A 15601-nucleotide genomic window follows, 5' to 3' on the forward strand; every position below is an offset into this window, starting at 1 on the left:
GTGTGGATATAGACAATGAGTATACAGAATAAGTTATCTGGGATCTCATATTAAGATTTCATCCAGCCCACTACGTGAATTAAAATATATAGAGACTCAGGTTTATCATAAAGAACTATTTCTGGTTTGGGGAGTCAGAAAAAAAGGGTCTAGACAGCCTTTGGATGTCACAAATTAGAAAGAAATAAAGCTTTGCTTTGTTTCCTTTAAAAAAAATCATTTTATTAGGGGCTCTTACACCTCTTATAACATTCCATACATCAATTATATCAAGCATATTGGTACACATGTTGCCATCATCATTTTCTAAGCATTTACTTTCTATTTGAGCCCTTGGTATCAGTTCCTCATTTCTCCTCCCCTCACCCTCGTGACCCCTTGAAAAAATATACATTATTATTGTCTTCATATCTTTTTTCTTTTTAATATCATTTCATTGGGGGCTCCTAAAGCCCTTATCACAACCCATACATCCATCCATTGTGTCAGCACATTGGTACATTTTTGCCATCATTATTCTCAAAACATTTGCTTTCTATGTGAGCCCTTGGTATCAGCTCCTCATTTTTCCCCTCCCTCCCCGCCCCGCCCCCCTCACAAACCCTTGATAATTTATACATTATTATTATTTTGTCATGTCTTACCCTGTTCGATGTCTCCCTTCACCCACTTTTCTGTTGTCCGTCCCTCAGGGAGGGAGTTATATGTAGATTCTTGTGATCAGTTCCCCCTTTCTACCCCATCTTTCCCTTATCCTCCTGGTATCACTACTCTCATTATTGGTCCTGAGGGTCTTATCTGTCCTTGATTCCTTGTGTTTCCAGTTCTTCTCTGTACCAGTGTACATCCTCTGGCATAGCCGGATTTGTAAGGTATAATTGGGATCATGACTGTGTGTGTGTGTGTGTGTGGCAGTATTAAAGAACTAGAGGAAAGTTGTATGTTTCATTGGTGCAATACTTCAACCTGACTGACTCGTCTCCTCCCCACAACCCTTTTGTAAGGGGATGTCCAGTTGCCTGCAGATGGGCTTTGGGTCTCCCTTCCACATGCCCCTTCATTCACAATGATATGATTTTTTTGTTCTTTGATGTCTGATACCTGATCCCATCAACACTTCATGATCACATAGGCTGGTGTGCTTCTTCCATGTGGACTTTGTTGCTTCTTAGCTAGATGGCTGCTTGTTTATCTTCAAGCCTTTAAGACCCCAGGCGCTATATCTTTGGACATTCAGGCACCATCAGCTTTCTTCACCACATTTGCTTGTGCATCCACTTTGTCTTCAACGATCCTGTCAAGAGGGTGAGCATCATGGAATGCCAGGTTAACAGAACAAAGTGTTCTTGTATTGAGGGAATACTTGAGTGGAGGAGGCCCAATATCCATCTACTATTCACAGATCTATTTCCTCATCCTCATAAATAAATATATCTACATGTGTACTTGCCTATATTTAGATCTCTATAAATGCCCTTTGCATTTGTAGTTCTTTCCTCTATCCCCTTTTACTTTCCTCTTGTCCCACTATCATACTCAGCCTTCATTTGGGTTTCAGTAATTCCTCTCGGTTACCTTGCCCCTGATCAAGCCCCAACAGGTATCCTATGCCCTCCTCCCCATCGATTTTGGATCACTTGTTGTTCCCTTGTCCCTGGGTTTGTTAACACCCACTTCCTTTCCCCCACCTCCCCCTCTCCCATGTCCCCCCACCAACGGTCCTGTTTTTTTCTCCTCCAGATTTTTTGTACCCCCTATCTTATTTAGATAGACCTGCAGAGATAATAATGTGCACAAAAAACAAGACAGAGCAAAACAAAGCAACAACAACAACAAATGACAAAAAGAAAAGAAAAAAGCCTTAAAGGTGTTTGTTGAACTTTCGGAGTGTTTTTCTGGTCGAATCTGATGGAGTGCCACTCCCTGGCCCAGAGTCTATTTTTGGTACTCCCTCAGGACTTCCTTGCTCTGCTCTCCTTGCTGTTCTGTTGCATGCCCCTTTAAAAATTTGGTTGTTGATTGCTCTAGAGTCAATTAGGACTCCTGGCAACTCCCAGCTTCCAGAACAGAACTGCTGTATTCAGTGTTTTCAAGGCTGTGACCTTTCGGAAGCTGACCATTAGGCCTATCTTCCAAGCACCTCTGGGTGGGTTTCCACCAACAACCCTTACTGTAGTAGTTGAGCACTAGATCGTTTGCATCAAGGAATACCTAAAGCCCACAAGAGAACATTTCTTTATGTGCACATATATGCCAGTTTCTGAGCAGTTGGTTCCAACTCATGGCAACTTATGTGTCAAAATAGAACTGTGCTCCATAGAGTCATCAATAGTTACTCTGCTTTAACTTTCCTGAAAGTAAATCCCTGAGCGTTCTGAGGTGCCTGTGGATGGACTCAAACCTCTAACTCTTCGGTTTGGTTTGTAGGCACACCCATGAACTGCAAATGCAAATGCAAATGCTTCAAACTGGCTGAGTTCCTTAGAGGAGAAAAGCCAGGGAAATGTGTGTGTATAAATATTATCTATCTATCTATCTATCTATCTATCTATCTATCTATCTATCTATCTATCTATCTATCATCTAGCTTTCTATTGGCCTTGATGCGCGAAGTCCATGTTGCTGAGCCCATCTCTGCCTACATGCTTTGTGTGAGAGAGAGTTTTTTTCCCCCAAAGAATTGGCTCACACAGTTGTGGAGGTAGGTGAGTCCTAAATCTGGGTGGGTCAAGCATCAGGTTAGAGGATTCTTCTGACTCATGTGGTTGCAGTGGCTGATATATCTCATTCTGTAGGTCAAATGGCAGTTGGCTGATTCACATCCCAAGAATCAACAACCAAAGGTTGATGAATTGTATGCAGGATTGAGAGAGGGAAACTTGGCTAGAGTACCCATATATATTGGACACAGGCCACAGACCCAAGATTGAGTGCTCAGCATTAACTGTCATTAAGTTGGCCTTGAGGAGTGAAGTTCATGTTGCTGAGCCCACCTCTGCCACCACGCTTTGTCTCTGGGCCCATCTGGCAATAGCAGGTGGTCGGGGAAAGAAGAATGGAAACCACAAACATTTGATCAATTTATCAACTTGATTGTTGAAATCCTCCCGTGCGGAGGTCGCCTTTTGGTAAACATTAACGTGAGACAGCAAAATGCACAGGGACCTTCTTACAAGGCCACATATCTCCTTGGGAAAGACCGGAAGAACAATGAACAGTATAATGTTTGCCAAAGCAGTGGATCCTTCCTAAAGGGGATTCAGACTCCCTTCATTCAAGGGATTGTGGGTCTGTAAGCTGGCTGACATCTGGAAATAGATTGAGAGGCTATGACACTCTATTCTGGCAATTCAAAGGATACTGTCATCCACTTGACTTATCATTCTTTTGTGTATGTATACTCAAACTCATTGCCACTGGGTCATGGCTGATTCACAGTGACCCTGTCAGACAGGGCAGAACTACTCCTGTGGGTTCCTGAGACTATAACTCTTTATGGGAGTAGAAAACCTCATCTGTCTCCCATATAGTGGCTGGTGGTTTCGAACTGTGGATCTTGCAGCCCAACCAGCAACCACTACACTATCGGAGCTCAGATTCAGCAACTATTTAATAGGTTTCCCATCTATTCAACTCCTAGGGATACCATGAGTAAGTAGCTAGCACCACACATTCATGAGTCAGACTATTTTGATCACTGATTTGACTCTGCTACCCTTTACAGTGAACATGTCCTCGTTTTCCTGGTTGAGGACGTGTCATTACTCAGCTCCTAGCACCACTATTATAGGCAGGCGTCTTAGTCCGCGAGGATGGTGCCTGCCATCAACTCCGACTTATGTAAAATGAAAGCAGTATTCCAGGATGCTTGCTCTTCCTTCACAAGTTTGTTCATCACTGTTGGGGTAAAGAGTTTGTCCTCTGGGCATTCCATGGCTGGTTTTGTGGCTCCAACCTGATAAATTCTCTCTAACCTGACAATTTCCCAAAGCCCTTGGATAGATTGTAGGCTACCACTCAATCAATGAAACAACCAAGTAAATAATTCAATCATTTCTAATCCTCCTACCTGAAACGTAGAATGAAGAATCAGTGCTTAGTGGTCCCATATCTATAAGATCAGATTGATCCCACTTTATGTTCCGTGGATCATTATCTCACGTATTTAATAACCATCCCTGTACACATTTCTCGAGTTTTTGTTGACATGTATTAGAAAGTCAAGTAGTTCTTTTGAAGGGTTGTATTCCCTCTCACTTTGTATTTTGTTTCTTCATGGGGCTTTCTAGGACTTAAATCTAGTTATAGGTCTAGAAGAAACAATGGATGGTGGGGGTCGGTCCTCGGCACGTTCAGACATCTCTCGTAAGACATCTGCTCAGGCAATACTCCAGATAGTCCTGGTGCCTTCCCCAGGCAATGTCTAAGACAAAGACTCTTTAGGCAATTCTGGGCTGATCTCCTCAGATGGAGGTGGGAAAAGATCATAGTTTTACTGGGGAGGGCGGCATAACAGAGAATGATGGAGCCATCTCTTCAGAGGGCAATCAGAGAGCTCGTTCTGTTGGCCAGAGCGATTCCATGGGACTTAGTGGTTTGATGTCTCCAGTTTCCTCATTGGCTGCCTTCATGTAGCCATCTCAAGTTTAGATCCTGTTCCTTCCCAGTTAATGCCTTAGCTTCACACACCAACTGATGTTGGGAATTCCATTGGCACTGTAATTTAGCCACTCTTAGGATAAGACTCTGGGCTTGGTTTTTGGCAATATGAGGTCTGTTTACCACAAGAAATAAGGCTTTTTTTAAGGACACAAGTGGCAAATTTCAGAGCTTGTATTGCGCTTGACTCGTAACTCTGAAACATCTAATTTATACATTTGTTTTGCAAATTTATCTAGGAAAAGTAGGACCAAACCATCGGTGTACTTATGCTTCTTTAAAAAAAATTTTATTAAAACAATGTATTAGGGGCTCATACAACTCTTATCACAGTCCATACATATACATACATCAATTGTATAAAGCACATCTGTACATTCTTTGCCCTAATCATTTTTTTCTCCTCTTTTTTTACATTTTATTAGGGACTCATACAACTCTTATCACAATCCATACATATACATACATCAATTGTATAAAGCACATCCATACATTTCCTGGCCCAATCATTCTCAAAGCATTTGCTCTCCACTTAAGCCCTTTGCATCAGGTCCTCTTTTTTCCCCCCTCCCTTCCCGCTCCCCCCTCCCTCATGTGCCCTTGGTAATTTATACATCGTTATTTTGTCATATCTTGTCCTATCCGGAGTCTCCCTTCCCCCGCTTCTCTGCTGTCCCTCTCCCAGGGAGGAGGTCACATGTAGATCCTTGTAATCGGTTCCTTCTTTCCAACCCACTCTCCCTCTACCCTCCCAGCATCGCCCCTCACACCCTTGGTCCTGAAGGTATCATCCACCCTGGATTCCCTGTGCCTCCAGCCCTCATATGTACCAATGTATAACCTCTGCCCTATCCAGCCCTGCAAGGTAGAATTCGGATCATGGTAGTTGGGGGAGGAAGCATCCAGGATCTGGGGGAAAGCTGTGTTCTTCATCAGTATTACCTCGCACCCTGATTGACCCATCTCCTCTCCTAAACCCCTCTATGAGGGGAATCTCCATTGGCCGACACTTGGGCCTTGGGTCTCCACTCTGCACTTCCCCCTTCATTCAATATGGTGTATACACACACACACACACACACACACACATATATCTTTTTTTTTTTTTTTGCATGATGCCTTATACCTGGTCCCTTTGGCACCTCGTGATCGCACTGGCTGGTGTGCTTCTTCCATGTGGGCTTATTTGCTTCTGAGCTAGATGGCCGCTTGTTCACCTTCAAGCCTTTAAGACCCCAGCCACTATCTCTTTTGATAGCCGGGCACCATCAGTTTTCTTCACCACTTTTGCTTATGCATCCATTTGTCTTCAGCGATCCTATCATGGAGGTGTGCAGCCAATGATATGATTTTTTGCTCTTTGATGCCTGATAACTGATCCCTTTGGGACCACTTGATCACACAGGCTGGTGTGTTCTTCCATGTGGACTTTGTTGCTTCTGAGCTAGATGGCCGCTTGTTTATCTTCAAGCCTTTAAGACCCCAGTCACTATCTCTTTTGATAGCCGGGCACCATCAGTTTTCTGCACCACATTTACTTGTTCACCTGCTTTGGCTTCAGCAGTTGTGTCAGGAGAGTGAGCATCATAGAGTTCCAATTTAATAAAAGAAAGTATTCATGCATTGAGGGAGTGTTTGAGTAGAGGCCCAAGGTCCTTCCGCCACCTTAATACTTAACCTATAAATATAGACACATAGATCTATTTCCCCATCCTCCTATATATATTTGCATGTACATGTTGTTGTCTGGACCTCCATAAATGCCCTTTGACTCCTAGCTCTTTCCTCCTTCTCCCTTGACTTTCCTCCTGCCCTACTACCATGCTTCGTCACCACCTGGGCTAGTACTTATGCTTCTTATTCTGAAAAAGAAGAAGAAAAAAGTAGAAATATTTGAAATACACCATCTCCCAGAGTCTTATTTTTCACAATTTTTTTTATCCTTTTGCAGTGATACTTTGAGTCTTTCTATCGCCACCTCATTTCATGAGTGAGCAGCGCCTGCCCCCTTTACCGCTGGAGGCAGAGCCAGTTACTCCCTCTAGACTGCTCTGACTTGAGCACCAATTCAGAAAGCTCCGTCTTATGATTTTGTTCCTGCACAACCATTCTAAGTACAAAATGTATTGAGTTGGGCTCTCTGGAGAAGCAGAACCAGGGAGACATGTATGTACATCTAGAGTAAGAGAGAGCCCCTTTCAAGGAAATGGCTCATGCAGCGGGGGAGGCTGACAAGTCCTAAATCCGTGTAGGTCAAGCTGCAGGCAGGTGCGTCTCCTGGCTCCTGTGGTTGCAGGGGCAGTTGACCCTAAGGTCGATAGAGTGCATAAATGGCAGGCTGCTGCCTCTCTGCATTATGGGAGCTGGCAAATCTCAAAAACCTGCAGGTCCAACGGCAGGCTGTTGGATCATGTTCTCAGACTTGAAGATGAGAAGACCAGTCCAACGAAGGCCTGAAGGAGGCAGAGTTTTGCTAAATATCCAAGCACATTAAATAAGGCCACTCTCTACCCCCAAATTCTCTTTCACATGTTGCTCATATCAGATCGCAAAATGGAAGATGATTAATATAATATCTTCACCAAAATACTGAGAATCATGGCTTCGCCAAGATGACCTATAACCTTAAACATCACAGCCTCTATGGGAATCCAGAAGGCCCTTCTAATGGGTTCGTTCATTTGTCACAGATACCCAGACTGTTCATTCTGGAGTTTTGGTTTGAGTATCAGTAGTGTTTGTATATGAACCTAAAAACAAAAACAAACAAACAACTTTGGGATTATATACAGAGACAATGAACATCATCCATTTACGGTTAGTGCCATGGCGCCTATGGTACATTTTCCTTTTTTCTCTTCAGGGGATGTGTCTGTTGTCTGTTAAGTCAGGCAGCGATGCAGTACCCAGAAAGGCCAAGAAGAATGAACAGAAACTCCTGCCTACACGAGAAATCAGAAGGTACAAGTAAGACAAATAAAAATGGGGAATATTCGGCCTAGCTTTGGCTTGGGGAATAAGTATTACCAAAGTCCTTCAGTTTAGAATGGACTGTCTGGCCTCTTTTAGGGTTAGCTACTTCTTGAATCTTTGAGAAGTATGTTCATTCATTCATTAGACAGATATTTATTGAACACCACTAGGTATCAGGCCAAACTCTAGATACTTCCTCTCATGAATTTTAATGTGCTTTTAAATTCTCGTCTGCTTTTGCTGTTAGCCAGACTTTTCTGGGCCCCACTTGGAACTGAAATGAACCGTCTCTTTTTTCTCAGTTTTGTCTGCCTTCTGCTTAGGGCATGAGCTTTTCCTCTCAACTACTCTTCTTTTGTTCAGAGAGACTTTGGTCTTGCTGGGACCGAGCTCTAAGAATAGCATTGTGCACCAAAGCCATTAGGAGACTGCATCACAGATGTCACACTTTGCAGCCCATCCTGTGGGAGGAGAAGGCTGCTCCCACCCTCATGCACAATATGAATAACACGCACATAAAGATATCCCGTGCCTATTTCCCATGGAGAGCGTAAGACTGTTATCACCTAGACAACTATAACATGGCCATCTGAAATGATGCATCCTGCAGTTGTGATTTTATTAGAGGGCTACCTCGTGTTTTCTCAGAATTAATAAATGGCATGAAACAGATGCATGTAGAAGTGGGGAGAGGGCTGTGGAACACATATACTGGTGCAGTTGCTATGGGAACAAGCACTTTTAGTCATTCACCCTTATGCCTTTAATATCTTATTTTTAATGTGCTTCAAATCTTTTATATTTGTACATCTTTCCAGAGGAAGTAAAATGGACACATCAAATCTACCTCTACTTATTTGGTAGAAAAGTCTCAGAAAATCTCATGCAGTTCTTTGTGGTAGCTACCTCAAACTTGAAGGTGCCCTGGTGACAGAGTAGGTTACACTTTTGGCTGCTAACCACCAGGACGGCAGTTCAAAACCACCAGCTGCTCCATGGGAGAAAAAGATGAAGCTTTGTACTCCCATAAAGATGTACAGTCTCAGAAATCCACAGGGGGAATTTTACCCTATTTTATAGGTGTTCTGTGAATTGACTCAATGACAGTGAAAATCTCAAACTTCATTTCCACCTACCTTGTTGACATGCTCTTGTCATTGTTAGTGACCACTGGGTTGGTTGCTCATGGGAACCCTGTGCTTAACACCAGGCCTTTCTTCTTAATTCATCTCAGTCTGGAAGCTCCACTGACATCTCTTCAGCATTATGCAATATGCAAGCCTCCACGGACAGATGGTTGCAGTCTGCTCATGAAGTGCATTCACCAGAAATCCAACACAGTTTCCTTCAAGGAAGGTAAGAAACATATCACTGATGGACCAAAAAGCACTGGTTGCTAACCATCAGGTCTATAATGAAAACCCACCCAAATCTCTGATGGAGTGTCAGAGGAAGCCAGCCCCTACCACATCATTACAGGTCCGGTAGGCGCAATTGTACAGCGATAATAAGTAAGATCATAGTAAAGTTATAGAGAGCATGAGAGATAGAAGAGAAGTATTGAAATAAATGGAGTCAGACACAATTCATGGTAGCATGCTCACCTCTGCCCCACTTGGTGGTCCACGAGGAGGGAGAGAGAGATATTTAATGCTAGCCCAGGCTTTTATATTCTCTGGGGACCTGCAAGCCCCCTAATTACAGGTGAAGACATATGTCACAGGAAGGGATTCTGCTATTGGTAATACAGTAATGGGAGGGGGTGACCTAGGGATATCCACGTAATAGGAAGAGGAGGGATTGGGTGTACACATGTGACAAGATGGGTGGATTCTAGATTTAGGATGGCAACTTAATTTTGGATGTCAGAGCCGGTTTGGCCTGTTCCCTGGCTCAACTGATAGAGACCATTATTGTTAGGGTGTGAAAGCTTGGTTGCAGGCCTCAGGGAGAAATAGTTCATTTTCCCCAGCAGCAGGGAGCTAGGCCTACCCTGTAGTCCGGTGACTAACTGCCCTCAGGGAGGATGTCTGTAAAAGTGGCTGACCTCCCCCCACAATGTGGAAAAAGGAAGCCATCTCTTCCACAAAGATTTACCACCTTGAAATCCTACATAGCATCCCTACCGTGGGTTTGCTTTTGGTTTATGGTGTTATTTTATCATGCAATTTTTGTGTTTTATTTCTTGCTTCTCACCTAAGTTTTTTTCATCTATCTTCTTCTGGTTTAGCAAAACCTTTGGCATTGGGAGACGCTCTGAAAAAAGGAGACGCTCTGAAAAAAGGATCCTAACTCAAATTCCAGGAAACCAAGCGGGGTTCCATTAAATGGAAATTAAATGAAAAAACAACTATCCGGAGAACTCTTGGTGCTGTTGAGTCCCTCTGGCTGAAAGAAACTACGGAATGTGATGCTGAGCAGAAAACTCACTCAGTGTTCTCTGTCCTTCCCAGGAGAACGCAATCTGATTGGAAGATGAATAAACTTGCTCTCCTCCTTGGAGTGAATTTGCATCCCCACCATTTCACTCCCTTTGTCTCATGTGCATGTCTTTGTCTCATGTGACGTCTTTGCATCCAGGTGCTCTGCTGAGCTCAGTCCTGCTGTTGGGAGTGTCATTTAAGAGGTGTGTTTTTGATTAAAGCAAAGCAAATCCAGAAGAAGGTAGTCAAGCTCACTTGTAGAAAAGTAAGTGGAAATGTAAAATATTATATAAAAAAGTGCCGCTTAATAGCACTTAGCCATTTTTAAGATGTTAAATCAAGCCTAATATTTTATTAAGGAAATGGTTAAACTCAAGTCATTGTTAATAGTTTTGCAGACTGGTAGCATGTGTTTGGCAGTACATATTCAGAAGCAAAAAAATATTCATAACCTTTGGTCCACTAATGCCAGTACTAGAAAATAATTCAAAGAGTGAAAGAATAGTTTGTGAAAAAGTGTCCAAAGCAGTACTATAGTAAAAAGCTGAAAACCGCCCAGGTGGGCTCTGGCAGGGAAAGGACTGATTAAGCCCTGGCTTACCAACACAGCCCAAGCACAGAGGCTCTACAAGAGTAAAGATGAAAATTTTGTATCAGGGAAATACTTATTTTTGATATGATATCAAGTAAAAAGTTGCAGCCAAATTATAGGAGAGTGACTGAGTTTCTCTGTTCCCCAGAACTAAGCAGGTAAAAATGGTAACACTGAGTTTAGCCTTGTTCAATTTAGGGGACAAATCTCATAGAAGAGAAATGATGTGAACATATCACTAGTGGGAGAACTTTTTTTTAATTATTTTTTTGAGCATGGGATTATGAACGACAACTTTCTTTGTAACGTTAGCTTTAATTGATTATTTAAAAAAACTAATTTACAAGATCCCTATGCATTTTCTTTCTAAAGTGGGATTGCTGGCAACCAAAGTCTGGTTGGTTCAGCTCCATAGCTGAAAATTTCAGTACCTTTTGTTGAATAATTTAGTCCTTGAATGGGTTGAGATCTTTTATTAATGCTGTTCTCAATAATTTACAATCTTAGAGTTAGAAGGAATCTAGGAAACCGTTTAGAGCAACCTCACACCCGTCTAGGGTCTCGTCTATAACTCTCTTGACCAGATGGCCACCCTTCCTCTGCTTGGGGCCTTCCAACACTGAGAAACTCATCACGTCATGACGCCACCTGCTCCATTACTGACTCGAATTGTTTGAACAGTCTTTTGATCTACTGAACTGAAATCTGTCATTGATTTCTTAAGATTTTCCTGAAGAGAACATGTTTTGTTTTTGTTTTGCTCTTCAATCTTTTGGCATTTCTCTTAAAAGCTATTTTTGCCTTCCCTTAGCCATTTATTATATAAGATAAACATTCACAATTTTTTCAACTATTCTTTAAAAAAAATCATTTTATTGGGGGGCTCATACAATTCTTATCACAATCCATCCATCCATTGTGTCAAGCACATTTGTATATATTCTTTAAGGATAAATGTAAAAAAAAAGGATAGATTGTATAAGTTATGGATTTTACCTTCTATTATGTTTACCTATTTCTTTATAGTAACAGTATCCCAATTTTTTTAGTGACCCATCTCTCTCTCCCACTCCACCAAGAGTGGATGAGTTTAATCTCTGGGAGTATGTGACCCTACCTAGGTAAATAAACCCATTTACCCTCTTCCCTTCCCTTGTCCACATTAATTCATTTAAAGATGGGCATATGACCCAAGTTAGGCCAATCAGGGCCAATCAAACGCAAGCCTTGCAACTTTACAGAGACCACAGTTTAATGGTTATTGGTGGTTACCAGGGAGAGAAGAGATGGAGAGAAGGAGAGTTAACTGTTATGGGAAAATTACATGGATTAAGGGCAGGATGGCACACTCAATTAATGCAATTATTGTCACATTGTACATATGTAAAATGTTGACATAGCCAAAGTTGTTTGGTAGATAATCTTATAGATTGAATTATGTCCTCTCATCCAAATTTGTATTGTAAAATCCTAACCCCTGTACATAGAGTTATAATTCTACTAGGAAATGGGTGTTCCTGTTTACTAATGAGGCAGTTTTAATGTAGGGCATATCTTAAGTCAATATAATCTGAGATATAAAAAGAGCAGATTGAATAATCACCAGCACAAGTAAATAGAGATAGGGGGAGACTGATGTCACACCACCTGAACATCACCGAGGAATCAAGAAACAAGAATCTGAGAAGCTGAGAAAATACAAGAATCTTCTCCTCCCACAGCAGATAGGGAAAAAGTTTTCTCCTAGAGATGACATGCTGCCTGCAGACATCTACCTTTGTAAATGGTGAGAAACAAATTGGTCTGTTAACCACCAATTTGTGGCATAGCTGCTCTAGGTAATTAATAGAGATATATGAGGGGGCTTCCAAAAATTTGTAGAACAATTTCATTACATTTTCCGACAAACTTCCCCCATATTCACAACAATGACAAAGAAACAAACAAACAAAAAAAGTAACTATGGACGCTGCTTATACGTTACAAAATACCTCATGAAACGTTGTTGCTTCATTTAGAAATTTAGGGTTATGATTTCTTGGAACTTTCCAGTTAATTAGCCTAATAATGCATTTAATGTTTCCATTCAGCTTCCTACTTCATGTCTAGTGAATTAGTTAGTATATTGTGCCAACCTGGCTGATAAACACATGTGGAGGTTAATTGAAGGACAGAGAGAGAAATGGCTCGGTGAGCCTCACCTTTCTAGTTCTCAAATCTTTTGCTTTCTAATGGTCAGACCAGGGTGCAGCTGCCTTAGCCAGTTCCCTGCTTCAGCTGGCAAGGCTCACTTCCTGCAAGACGTCCCTGAGGGGAAGCCACATAGACCTACCCCGATGCAGCCCTGGGTGCTGGAGCAGCCGTATGGAGACCACTGCTAGTACTGAGATGCCTACATGCTCAGTGATTCAGCTTTCCTCCTGCAGCCGGCATCATTGCATGTGTTTTGTGAGATGGAAGAGGACTTTGTGGATTGGTGTAGGACATATGGGTTAATGTTGGACTTGTGGACTTGGACAGCACTGGGTTGGGATGTTTTCTTGATGGGCAATTACCCTTTATATACAACTCTCTCATATGCTTGAGTTTCTGTGGATTTGTTTCTCTAATGTACCCAGACTAACACATCTAGTGTGTGGGGTCTTAAACATTTGCAGTGGTCTCTATTTTCCTAGAACAACAAAGGAAGAAAGAGAGTCAAGAATAAGAGGAAGAAATAGAATGTGTGGCTAATTGTCTCCATGAACAACTGTCTCTTAGCAGAATAACTGGATGGTGCCTCGCTATCATAACTGACCATTTTAGTCAAACATTCTATTAAAGAATCCTGGTCAAAAGGGTGGGGGTGGGGTGGGGGAATGCAGAACAAATTCTGATAGAATCCACCACTATTGGAACCACAGAGGGTGGATGTATTTCTAAAACTATTGCCCAGAGTTAATCTTTAAACCTAAAAAACAGTTGAGTTTAACTAGGATAAAATGTTTGCTTAGAGATTGTGTATTTTTACAGTCTATTTGTAAGGGATAAAATTACATGACTTAAAGAATGCAATCAATATCACTGAATTATACATATCAAAAATAATTTTTTTATCATTTTATTAGGGGTGCATACACCTCTTATCACAATCCATACAGACATCAATTGTGTCAAGCGCATTTGTACATATGTTGCCATCATCATTCTCAAAACACCTGCTTTCTACTTGAGCCCTTGATATCAGATCCTTATTTTTTCCTCACTCCCCATTCCCCCCTCCAAAATAGTTTTTAAGACTTCTCAAACTCACAGCCATTGCGTCAATTCTGATTTGTATATTTGCTTATATTTGCAAAAAGAACAAAAATAGACTACTAACAAAAAACAACCATACAGCTTTTGTTTGTATTTTAGAAGAAGCCAACTATTGCCTACAGGATTGATATGCGATGATATAAACTTGGAATGACAGGACAATAATCTTGTAAGGCCTCAGAATGAGGTTGACACAGTATAATGCATGTCTGAAAATTGGACTTTGGTCAGTCAGTTACTCACTGGATGCTTTTGTGAATTATATATCAACTGCGATATGTGTCCGTGTTAGATGTCATTGAGTTGGTTCTGACCCAGAGTGACCTGTGCATAACAGAACGAAACACTGCCAGGTCCCGTGCCATCCTCACAGTTGTTCCCATGTGGCAGCTGCCGCATCCATCTAGCTCAAGAAGGACCTTCCTCTCCTTCACCGTCCCTCTGCTTTACCAACCACGCTGTTCTTCTCCAGGGAATGGTCTCTCCTGACATATCTGAAGTAGGTAAGGCAAATATATGAAACCTGAATACTTCTGCAACTACACAGCTGAGAATTGGGTAATTCATTAAGAACGCTGCAATGAACCGCTGAGGACCAGTGGTGAGAGGGGCGATACTGGGAGGGTGGAGGGAGGGTGGGGTGGAAAGGGGGAACCTATCACAAGGCGCTACATATAACGCCCCCTCCCTGGGGGACTGACAACAGAAAAGTGGGTGATGGGAGACGTCAGACAGTGTAAGACATGACAAAATAATAATAATTTATAAATTATCAAGGGTTTGTGAGGGAGGAGGGGGATCAGGGAGGGAGGGGGGAAATGAGGAGTTGATACCAAGGGCTCAAGGAGAAAGCAAATGTTTTGAGAATGATGATGGCAACAAATGTAAAATGTATTTGACCCAATGGATGGATGGATGGATTGTAAGAGTTGAAGGAGCCCCCAATAAAATGATTTTTAAAAATGAATGCTGCAATTGAGTTTCCTTATCAGTAAAATAGGAAGATTGAATTGTCCTTTCATTTCCAGGTACCACTGAGTCCACGTCAACTGATGGCAGCCTACGCGTGTCAGTGCAGAGCAGTGCCCGAAGTGGCTGCTTGGTTAGAAGTAGAAGTTAGGTTTTCCTCTAAGGCGTCTCTGAGTGGACTCAGTGTTTTAACATTTTAGTTAGCAGCTGAGTGTATTAATGTTTTCTGTCAACGAGGGACTCCAAAGATTGAATTGTCCATCTGAAAACCAAAGTATTTTTAATTTAAAATTCTATGCTTTCTATATAACTGAGATATAGTCTGAATACCATGGCTGTTGCCCTCTGAAGCTATTTTAATTGGTTGGTTGATTTTTTTTGGACCGAATAATTCTCAAAAGCAAAAGGAAGGGACCATTTCCTAGGCCCCTTTGTGTAGCTTTCATTTTCATTTACAATTAAATCACCCAAGATTATGCTTCCAACTCCTCTTTAGAAAAGAAGACTTTTAAAAGTTTGATGCAAATGTAATTTCCTACTAGGGATTTAAAAAACAAAAAAAAAAAAAACCCAAAAAACACCACCAAACTCACTGTCATGAAGTCAAAACAGGCTCATTGCAACCCTACAGGCCAGGGTAGAACTGAGCCTGTGATGTCTGAGACTACCTTTTTTTTTTTTTTTTTTT

Source organism: Tenrec ecaudatus, chromosome 3 (assembly GCF_050624435.1).
Source record: "Tenrec ecaudatus isolate mTenEca1 chromosome 3, mTenEca1.hap1, whole genome shotgun sequence".
NCBI classification, from domain to species: Eukaryota; Metazoa; Chordata; class Mammalia; order Afrosoricida; family Tenrecidae; genus Tenrec; species Tenrec ecaudatus.